This window comes from Mytilus californianus, unplaced genomic scaffold (assembly GCF_021869535.1).
Source record: "Mytilus californianus isolate M0D057914Y unplaced genomic scaffold, xbMytCali1.0.p SCAF_6, whole genome shotgun sequence".
Lineage (NCBI taxonomy): Eukaryota > Metazoa > Mollusca > Bivalvia > Mytilida > Mytilidae > Mytilus > Mytilus californianus.
The window spans coordinates 7,472,686-7,484,817 of NW_026262712.1; the positions used below are offsets into that span (position 1 = coordinate 7,472,686).

Sequence of the window (12,132 nt, forward strand, 5' to 3'; positions counted from 1 at the left end):
TCCAAAACTTTATGGACGCAATAAAAGTTAAGATGGATCCATATGAATTCCTGTGTCTTAAATGGGCATGGCTATGTTCTAGTTGTAGCCAAAATCCCGTAATTTTTTCCTTCGATTTTGACATTACCGAATTAAACGTATCAAGAAATTTGAACTTATCATACCGCCATATACAAAATCATACGACAGTTGCATTGTTTGGAGCAGGATATTTTACTCTTCCGAAGCACCTGCAATTTCGGCATTTTTTTTTTGTATTGATCGTGTTGCTCACTTTTTAGTTGTTTTTTTTATGCAGTCTTTTATAGACCGATGTATTGTTACTTTCTGTTTTATGTATGTATATGTTGATGTGCAGCTGTAAATTATAACTGTTGTTGTTTGTGAGTATTTTCCCAATTAATGTTTCTAAAAGATTTGATAATGCCATGATCAAATACCTGTGTATTATTAAAATGATCGTTTCAGAATGTTGAACAAACAAACAGGAAACCACCGGAAAACAGAATAAAAGAGAAATTACTTTTTGGCAAATATAGTGTAACTTTCATTTTCGTTTTCCATTTAAAGCTTTTTTTCTTTTTGTAATTCGTTTTGAAAGTCAAATATCTTCATTTCTTATTGATACTTATTTTGTTTTGTAATTGCAACTTTATTCAAGCCCTTTTCAGTTTACTAAATGTCATTGACCTAGTAATAGTTTCTCCTAACGTTTGTACAACAGTTGCAGTCAGAAAATATGTGTTAGATAATACTAGTAAACAGATCAAGCGTTCAATAAGAATATTTGAAATGAAAGTATAGAGACGCTTGATTTTGCATTTTTGATTATTAACCTACGTACAATGTGAAAAACTTAATCATAATAAAATCACTTGTTCCAAAATAAAAAGACATTACTTTACAACGGATTACAGAAACAGATTTCGTGACAACAACAAATAAATAGCATCATTTTAATGTCAAGTTCCGCTATATAGATAATATTAACTAACTAAACCAATTAAATTTGGTGAAAATTTTGAACGTACCCATATCATCCAATTTCAAATAAAAAACATAAACAGTTAAGTATGCTTCAAATCTTAACTTGCATCTATACATAGACATTGATGATCGAAGATCAAAATTATGAGACAAGAGAGATGATTTCAGTTTTCAACTAACGAACTTTTCATTTCCACTGACATGTTTCAACATTCCAGCATCGACAATTATACGGATGTCATCATAAAGTTGTTGACTGCTATAACATATATATTTCAAAGATGACGAGCGATGTTATCCAATTGTCGTAACCAAATTACCGTCCTTTTTTCTTCTAATGCCATCACCGAATTATACTTATCACTGAGTTTATAATTACATGCGCAACACGACGGGTGCCATATGTTGAGCAAGATATACTTATCCTATAATTTTCTGTGTTGTGTTGTTTATCTTGTTTCTTGTCTTTTTGGTTGTATTTTTTTTCCTATCGGTTTTTTATAATCGATTTATTTTTTGGAACATCCTTTAATACTTTTTGCAAATTCTTTACACACAGAAACTCTTAAAATATGCCGGGCTATTAATTTGTAACGCTAGTCGCAACTAACGTCCACAATGTTGACCATTGTTGAATATCTATTAACAGATGACGGCGGTATAGTTCAAATTATGGGAGCCACAATGCCGTCCTCTTTTCCTCCAATGTAATATTACCGACATAGACTGATCACTGAGTTTGTACTTGAATGAGCAACCCGCCAGATGTCACATGTACAGCAAGATGTGCTTACAATTAAGAGGATCGTGGATTGTTGTGTATACGGTGTTTTGTCTTTTGGTCATTTTTTTTTTTTTTTTGTAACGATTTATTACTTTCGATATCCTTTTAGAATATTTCCATCTGTTTTCAAAACTATAATTCATAAATATACTAGCCTGATATTTCGTTATGCTGAACATACGTTGTAGGTTTCAGCCACAAAAAAAAAATCATCAGCGACCACCAAAAGAGCAAATCAAATATGTTGTGCTGTTGAAAAATCATCTTTTTTTTATCTTGATCAGTAGACTTATTAATAGTAAATGAAAATGGGTCCATGGGATATTAAAACAGGAAAAGCACTACACCATATAGTGACTATATAATAGAATACCATACAGAAACAAAACACACTAAGCAATTCAATTTCGAATTTCATAGCATTCCGATAATTACGCTTGTATAATCAAGGGAAGGATATAGAACGGAGTGGATATCTCTTCATGTCTGGATAGCTTTTCTCTTTATTTTCCCACATTAATCTCTTTTTTTTCATCTTTATTATCTATCTTGTTTTGCACATTTTTATGTTCTATTTTTGTTGGTTATTCTCTAGTTTGTAAACCATCAAGGACGATTTTAAATTAACAAATAGGAAACCTTAGATCAAAGGCGTCATTGTAAACAACAATCCATTATTAGGAAATCCTGATATAACCGTATTGACCCCCAGTTGATACATATAATACCATAAGAGGTGCAATGAACATCAGATAATTCCACCAACAATAGAAACAGATAAAAACGGACTCATTCAAACCAATGGCAGATTACAAACAAAAAACAACGAACATAACTTTCTGAAATAAGCTATGACCGTATATCCTACATGAACAGTATACTTTAAACTAAGTTGGTGTGGTAAAATGTACCTAAGTTTTAAAATAAAATTTTAAATTATCAATTTAATACACGATTCTAGCCAACGAAAGTCGTACTTGATTCAGTTAACGTATTTCTATATTTTGATTGCATTGTTTTATGAGGTAAGTTGCTGTTAAACTAACTTTTGTTTAACCATCTAAATTGCGTGGGGTTTGAAAACATACAACTAAACTGTCCTTATTTCAGCTGCATTGTTGTACTTAGATCCACATTATCATGATTATGATAAAAAAATCCTTGTTTTTTAAACAAGAGATGTGCATTCAAAAAAGTATATTTAAAATATAAAATCATCGCTTACGTCTGTTATGATAAGATAACATGACTTAGATAATATGACGTAATACCATAGCATTAACAAAGTGCAGGACAATAATGAATATGAAAGTAAATATAAAAACAGGGAAACATCTGTTGAAATAAACACGTTAATATAAAACTTCCCGTAGGAAAATATGGTCTGGAATATTTAATTATATTTAGTATATTTTTATCACAAAACGTCCTGTAATAAGAATAAATCTTTGAATAAAAGAAATACAATATACAGTTTCACATGTAGTATGACGCAATATACTATACATACATATACAAACATATAGTTACAATAGCAACTTTTAGATGTAAAACATTTTCTATATGTATCCCTATCTTTTTCTTTAGAATTTTTGGTGTCTGCAAATAATGCAAATAGGGCAAGTGTTTTGTAACACGGGATTTGAATCCAATTAGATATTAAAAACGGGATTGTTTCAAGTGTTAAAGAATAATGTAAAGTGTGTATTTTGTATTGTGTTAATAAACACTTAGATATGATTTTCTTTAAAACGTATGACTATTCATTACTTTAAAGGAGGTTTATGAAGAACCTGCAAAAGAAACAAAACATAACACTGTGGCAAAAAAGTATAACAACAATACTGAGCTCAAATTAAAAAAAAAAGGAAATCCATAAAAACTGACAAAGTAAAACTGTATCAATCAACGGAACAAGCTAAACTCAACAGTCATATATCTTGACTTCGTACAGATACAGAGTAACGATTACGCCAACCCCTAGGGTCCTGTACCTATAAAATGAAGTATTACCTACCCTGAAACTTTGCATTTTTTTTAGATGAGTTCATAAAATATCTCTTGTGTCATTAAATACCATAAAGTATGGAAAAGTAGACTTTCTGTGGTCATAGACTTCTTGAACACGAAAGTGTTATTCAGGTTAATATACATGTTATATGAAAGAATTGAGATTCTTATCACAATATATCCTTGTTTTGACAAACATCATTTTGATAATGGTACGTCAAAAAGTCAGTACGGTATTTTTGTTTATGCTAGCTGATCGAGTTCAAACTTTAAGGTCAAACGGTTCATATATTCATTTACGATTCATACTTGATATATTCAAATTGATAACAACATTTTTGTTCTGTTTTGTTTATTCTTTCCAACGACATTAGATGACGAATACAGGTACAATCTTAGCTTAATATAAATTAGATGTGATTATTTAACTTACTAGTAATGATGGCTGCTACACATTTGTAGTGTCGGTTTACTTTGTGCGCGAGAAGCATAACCCTGCTACTGATGTATTGTAAGGTCCAAATGAGCACAACTCTTCATTACTTGTAAGGTATTATATATACTTAGTGTAGTTGTTGCTGATGAAACTAAATACAGAAAGTGCTTTGTCTATATGCCTTTTTGTGTATCTTTCATAGTGATTAATATTATAACACAATGTTGACTGCTGTACCCCTATTTTCGACCTCTTTACCTATTATGTCTGTTTGTTTTGTTTACACATCGTTGTCAATATAATGGAGTTGTATGCGACTGTCATACAAGTGAGATATTTAAATAACTTTAAAACGGGGTTTAATCTACCATTAGAAAATGCCTGTACCAAGTAAGGAATAGGACAATTGTTATCCATTCATTTGATGTATTTCAGCTTTTGATTTTGTCATTTGCTCAGGGACTTTCCGTTTAGAATATACTTCGGAGTACGGTATTTTGTTATTATACTTTTTACAAACAAGAATTAAATAAAAATTGAGAATTGAAATGGGGAATTATCATAGAGACAACAACCCGCTCAAACAGCAGATTGTATTTTATCCAGTTGACATTCTTTTATTAAATCAGAATCTTGTTAGAACGAACAAAAATTATCAGTTTCAAGTTATAATTACTAACATCTACAAATTACAGGATGTGTGTTCCAAATCATTGCCTGTCAAACACAAATCACTAGTGTTTAGAAAAGAAGATCAGGGTATTACCTTAATATTATATATATCAAGCTGTTTGGTGTGAGCCAAGGGTCCGAGTTGAAGACCGTACTTTGACCTATAATGGTTTACTTTTATAAATTGTGACTTGGGTGGAGAGTTGTCTCATTGCCACTCATACCACATCTTCTTATAACTATATACATTCATTTGTTTATGTGTAAGCCTAAAGCTTTATGTCGGTATCAACAATGTGAACACAATTATTAAATAACGTTGAAACGCGTATTTACCTAATCGGTTCTGTTTATCTTTAATGGTAAATAACTGTACAAATTTGTCCTTAATATTAACTGTCTGTGGAGTACATTTTCTTTGGTTTCAAATACGAATCAGCATATATGTTTTCCTTTAACGCTGAATAACGTTAACAAATAATATTGAAATTGAAAAGAAAATTAAAATTAATATATGCTATGGTGTGTTGTGTATTCTCTTTTTAATTTATGGCTGATTTTACAATTACCAGAATAGAAAAAAAAAGTACTGTTGTTTGAAAACAGGATATGTATGCTGATCAGATTATAATCATGGTCATTGATGTATTGTGTAGGTAACCATTAGAATGAAACATTTAACATACCTCCGACAATTTATTTTGATGAATACATATTTATAGAATTGACCTTCTCATACCACTTTTTTATTATAAAACGAAAAGCAGAAGATTCCAAAGGAAAATCAAAAATGCACGTGTCCACGTAGAAAAACCGAGAAAGCTATGGCTTACACAAAAAAAAAACATAAAGACCCAAAAAAAAAAGAAATGACTTAGTATCATTAACCCCATCACAACTCGGGTGGTAACTGATTATACAACCATATCACAATTGAAGTCGATTATATATTGTGTTACCCTGTTTTACAATGGCTTATACTTCATCTGTAGATCATCGAAAGGTTTTGTAGTTCAAACATTTCACAAATGAGGGGGAAAAATGAAAATTGTATCGTGATAGATGCGCATTCCGACAAATAAAATGGCTTTGTAAATAAGGAAATAGAAGGTAAATACATGTAAAAGGACATAACCAAACGTAAACAATGTATCAATATAAGAAATGAAAAAAAACACACGACGAAGAAAGATGTGCATAAACACATTCAATGTTATCTGTGTATAACATGCATCGTCTATGTACAGGCACATCAATGCAAGTCAGATGACATTACATATCATTACATATATACCGACAGTGTTAGTTCTGCTCTATATTTTTACCAATATTGGTGAGGTTTGAAAAGTATTTCATATTGGCATGTTTAAGTGGTTAAATATATTATTGAAATGCATCTATATACAATAAAGACGATATATTGTAATATAACTTTTTAAAATCTTTGCGTCGGTTTACGTTACGCATTCCTCCATCCCAGCTTAGTGTTTTGCTGATTGTTGCTTTTTTTTCATTTCCTTTTGACAATGATGCCAGCACGGTTTGTCGGTATATGGGTTTTGATAACCACCTGCTATACAATTGTTTTATCCCAACTTGTTGCCTACTCTCAACAAAGTTCTCTTTACATTGTGCAGTTATAGATTTTTTTGATCTGGCGATAACATATTTTGGTTTTAGTACCTCATTGTATCTTTCTTAAGATATGGCGTGGTACTATTTTTCATCATGCAGTGTTACATTTTTAGCTTTAACCGGTACTGTTAAGATTTCCTATACACATCCTCTTAAGACTCTGTGATTGCTAGTATGTTTATGATCATATAATGTTCGACAATACATTAAATTTTAGTATTTCACAGTTATAAGTAGACCGTTTTGGATTAGATTAGGTTTTGAATGTGATATTTTTGTTTTGCGGAAATCAGACATGAACTTTCAAGTCTTTTATTCAAAATCTTACTGCAAAAGGCTATTTGCTCCATATATGTAACCCATCCACATTCAATATTTATTTCTAAAGTCTGAAGCCTACAATTCAGTGACTGTCGTTGGTTATATTCTGGCATATTTGTTAACGACTTCTTGTGTTGTAATAAATTAGGCCGTTGAATTATTCGTTAAAATTAGTATGAATGTTTTCATGTTTAAGCCTTTAAAATCTGTTTATAGGGTATGGATTTTGCTCATTGTTAAGGCTATGTGGTGACCTTTAGATCCCTGACACCACGCTATTTAGACTCAACTGGATGTTATCTTATAGAAATCATACCACACTCTTTATTGCATAATACTATCGGTAACGGTTCTACATGCACTGCATCATATGCACATTTCTTAAATTAAGTCTCCTCAGCTGTGTCATAATATTTAAAAAATTCTAGACCTTATACTATTTTAAAGAGCTAATTCAATCAAAAGTACAAAAGTCTCGCTAAATGTTGAGATAGAATCGGAGCTATGGTTGAGGAAGATACATTTCTTTATTAAAAGAATTGTTAAGATATAAATGACATGTTCGACAAAGCTATGATAAACATTAGTATGCCATGAGATTAGCATTTTCGTAAAAAAATGCTGTTTTCAAATTAAAAGGATCACGCTGAACACATGTGAATATAATATATTTGTATGTAACGAAAATTAAAAATACATTCTAGATGAATTATAACACAGGTATGATATAAATATATAGAGAAAAAATCAATAAAAGAACAGAGCAAAACTGTATCTGTTTAGAAAATATATTACCAAGTCAGGAAAATGGCCATTGTTATATTATAGTTTGTTTCTGTGTGTGTTACATTTTAATGTTGTGTTTCTGTTGTGTCGTACAAATGTAGTTCTCCTCTTATATGTGATGTGTTTCCCTCAGTTTTAGTTTGTAACCCGGATTTTTTTTTTTTCTCAAACGATTTATGAATTTCGAACATCGGTATACTACTGTTGCCTTTATTTAAGTAGAAATCTAGTTGATCCTTTATACAATACTTGTATTAGTGTTAATACTAATATCAAATCATATACGTATTCCACAATACTTTGTATTTAATCATGCAAAATCCAAACGACAAACTGTGATATATATAATACAGTTGTACGTTCTGATGCAGTTTCATGCTTCCCTGATAATATGAATTATTTGACATTTAAGTACATTATTTAGAATTGGTCTTGCTTATTGAACCAACTCGATAGGTCAATCATTCTATCTATCCAAGCTATATTTATGATTTGCTGACAAATTAATGGTTTGGATCAAAGACTTTAAAAAGCTTAATTGACCATTGATATTCATTTATATTTCACGATATGTTCACATATCATTGACTTGCTGCAACAATTTACGTAAATCGTTTAAAAATTTCTGCAGTTTGAGATCAAATTGAGGGAGTGCAATTCGATATTACTGAATGCATTCATGATTTGTTTAATAATGACTGAGACAAATAATTGCTATTGCAAACAAGAATCGCTATGAAAGAAAAACAATTTATAGTGTGCAAATAGATTTCAAAATTATCAACACTTTTGTTTGTGAATAAAGAAACATAACATTAACAGGATACTATAGCAAGTCAACAGTTGTATTATTTTTTTTTATAAGCTACGATACTATCTCATAAAAAATAAGTTAGTTTTTATATATAATTTAACTGAAAAGACAACCCTTGTATTCGCTATCTGAATTATCTGAAAGTTGTATAGTACATGGACGACTATACATAAACTTGTCTGAAATTTTGCAGTAAAAAGAGGAACTCGGAGAATAAAAATGATTTTTTTTAAATTGATCCTTGGGCCACCTGTATTTTTTATGGTGTGTCCGTGGCAACATTCAACAGACACAATTTTATCCTGGACGACGTGTCGTCCATTTCTCGGTTTCTTTTCTAATATGTGTCATGCAAGTGCTAACAAGCTGGTAATTCCTCGGAGAAAGTCCTGCCCACCAATAGATATTTCAGGTTTTGTTCCCAAATTTATCTTTTTCTTCATATCGATTAAGTCAATCTCAACTTTTGAAAAAAAAAAACCTTTGACAACGTTTAATTTATAGATTTATAAACCACTTTTTGCACCGTTTTCACAATTCAGTTTGACCTAAAATAAAAAGAGAAACAGATATGATATACAATGTCATGGTCATTTCTGTAGTATTAGTTAAGCATTACCAGTAAATTTACATTGTACATTGTTTAAACATTGTTAAAAGTACCAATGGTAATTATCTAAGACATGAAATATTCTTAAGGCAAAGTATACATAACATGTGCTCATTTTGGAATTAATTGTGATTATGACATTTAATAGAACAACATGCAAGTAGAAATATTTATACGCAATTCACATGTTTCAGAAAGACTCAATTATCAATTAAATACCAAATAGAAAACAATAAACTTACCTTTCATGCAGACATAAAACGTATTGATTATGGACAATAAAACATTTTTTTTTTTAAATAATCATATTATCATCAAACACTGTCTCTTTTATATATATTTTGTTTGGAAATACACGATTGTATATACAAAAAAGTAAAAAAAAGACACAAAATACTAACAGACAAGATAACTTAGAACGCAGTAAATGTTTAGGTTTGAACAATTGATATTCGAATAATAGATATACGCTCATACATATTATTTCTTCTTTATTACAACTCTGTAACAGTTGTTTTATTTACAAGAGTTATTTTCTTTGATGACAAATTGGCTCATCTTAAATTGACTGATAGAATGAATGAAGACCTACTCAAAATCCATAGTGATATATGGAGAACTATTAGCAACATGGTGACACATGATGACAAAACAAGTATAGCACTTGTTACAGATAAGATGCCATTTAAGAATAACTTCCATCTGGTAAACTGGAGACAAAATGTGTTGGACGACACATACAAAATGTTACTGATATCCTGAATGAAATAAGTTATGTGTTTTGAATAAACATTGGACATGTTGACACTCTTAATTAAAGCCCATACAATGTTGAAGTCTAAATATTACTGTCATTTAAAAATCATACAACCCTTCTTGATATCTGATGTATGCTACTGGCATATAGTTATCATAAAAAAGGGCAAATATGGCTAGCGTTGATTGATGTGGGCAATCAATTTTGTTGTACAATCCATCGTGCGATACAAGTATAAAGACTTCTAATATTTAGCGACAGTATTTTGAATAAACAGGAGAGCACTTTGAATCGAAACCGACCAAAAATGTTAGCATCTGAACACTAATATTGCTGTTATTTATCAGTGTTTGTTTCTATTATCTATCGCATACAATATAACCCGATTAATCAAATATAATTGATACTTATTTTAATATACGACACACGTTAACTTTTTTTTTAAAGGGGTTACCTGGTTATCAAAAGAATTTTCGATCTTTAAAGGGAAAATATTTGTTTTATAATCCATGTACTATATATAAGCTGTTATGTGTATATTGTGGAACAAAAACTTTTACTATTTGTTATAAATCATCTTAATGTGGAACAGACCAGCCAAGAGTTAACGTTAAAACAGGTCGGATGTAATCGAAGCTCTCTAGAACGAAGTTAACTTTTACAGGACTGGATTCGAAGTTAGCTTCAGTAGCTAAAAGGTACATAAAACAATTTCAATGATCCGATATCTGTATTGAGATAGCAACCACATTTTGTGAACTGGTACAAAATATATTCATCTTGATAACGTAGCAAACTGTTTTTAGATACCAGGATTCAAACGTTGTACGGCAAATGCGTATTTCGTCTACAAAACACTCATCAGTGACCCTCGATGACAAAAAAATTAAACGACAAAATAAAGTACGAATTTTGAAAGAATGAGCACCCAAAATTCCGAAAGGTTTTGTCAAATAAAGCAAAGGTGATCTATTCCTAGGGTGGACAATCCATAGTAATAGAGCAAAACGTTGTTGTAAACAGTAAATGTATAATCATATGATCATATTAATGATACTGTATGTCAACACTTACATGCTGACTACTGAACTGGTGATAGCTTCAGCAGTGGCATTGACCCAGTGGTTGTAAATAAACTCATTATAACAACACAGTTGCACAGGCGTTATTGATAAAAAACGGTCTATTAGGCCCGAGACAACTATTTAAGAGCATCATGTGCATGTACAACGTTTAAATTAACGTTGTGAGTGTCGACAGTTTTGTTGATGACAAACACAATCGCGTGATGAAGTATTTTTAACATACAAAATCTGTCTATGAAATGAATTGAATAACCTCTCATTTTCTGATAATAATTCTATCGTTCACAAATGCTGAGACGTTAAAAAAATGCAAACTCAATAAGCTAACAACACTATTTTATTTGGTCAATTTCGTTCATACCTGGGGTAGAATAGAACGAACACGAAACGGAACAAAAATCGGGAATTAAGTGGTTCAGCAACCATGTTCTTGTTTAAAGTTTAAAGACAAATTCAAACAAATACATGAAATATAAAGCATAACAAACAAGATCAAAACAACCAATAAAAAACAAATGGCACAGTTTTTATCGTAATTTCGAACGTCGAGCTACTTCACAAAATATTTTTTTCTACGGTTGATTGTGTTCACGCGTGGATCGTTATCTTTATTCCATTATTTCCGTAGTTAGATTGACATTTGACCTTTTTTTTAACCTCCTCTGTTAACATACAAAATATGACCTCTAGTTAAGACACTATCTATCTTAATTGTGTATGAATGATTTTTTATTGATACAGTACTTGCAACCTTAGGCGTTACTGTTTGACGTGAACTTGACTGATCGGTGAATGATCGCCAAGCAGGCACAACAACGTTGATTCAACATTGAATAAACGTCAGATTTCAACGTTGAATCAATGTTGAAAAGTAGTGTTGGATTGAAAATTGATATGACGTTGAAAACATAACGTTGATTCAACGTCAGCTCCCAACGTTGAAAATAGGTTGAATTTTGGTCTAAATTTGGTCGGTGTATGTTGAAAACAAGTCGATTGCTGGTTGAACTGTGGTCAAAGAAAGTTGAAATCAGGTTGAATGTTGGTTGTTCTGTGGTCAATGAAAGGTGAAATCAGGTCGAATGTTGGTTGTACATGTTGTATGGTGGTCAGTGTATGTTGAAATCAGGTCGAATGTTGGTTGAGTTATGGTAAGTGTATGTTGAAATCAGGTAGAATGTTGGTTGAACTATATGGTCAGTGTATGTTTAAATCAGGTCGAATGTTGTTTTTAC

The 12,132-nt window shown here is 31.0% G+C and overlaps 1 protein-coding gene across 1 annotated transcript in view; it reads right to left on the minus strand.

Moving 5' to 3' along the window:
• LOC127706905 (low-density lipoprotein receptor-related protein 4-like) overlaps nt 1-12,132 on the minus strand; it is a 285,549-nt gene that overhangs the window by 150,124 nt on the left and 123,293 nt on the right. The window lies entirely within an intron of this gene.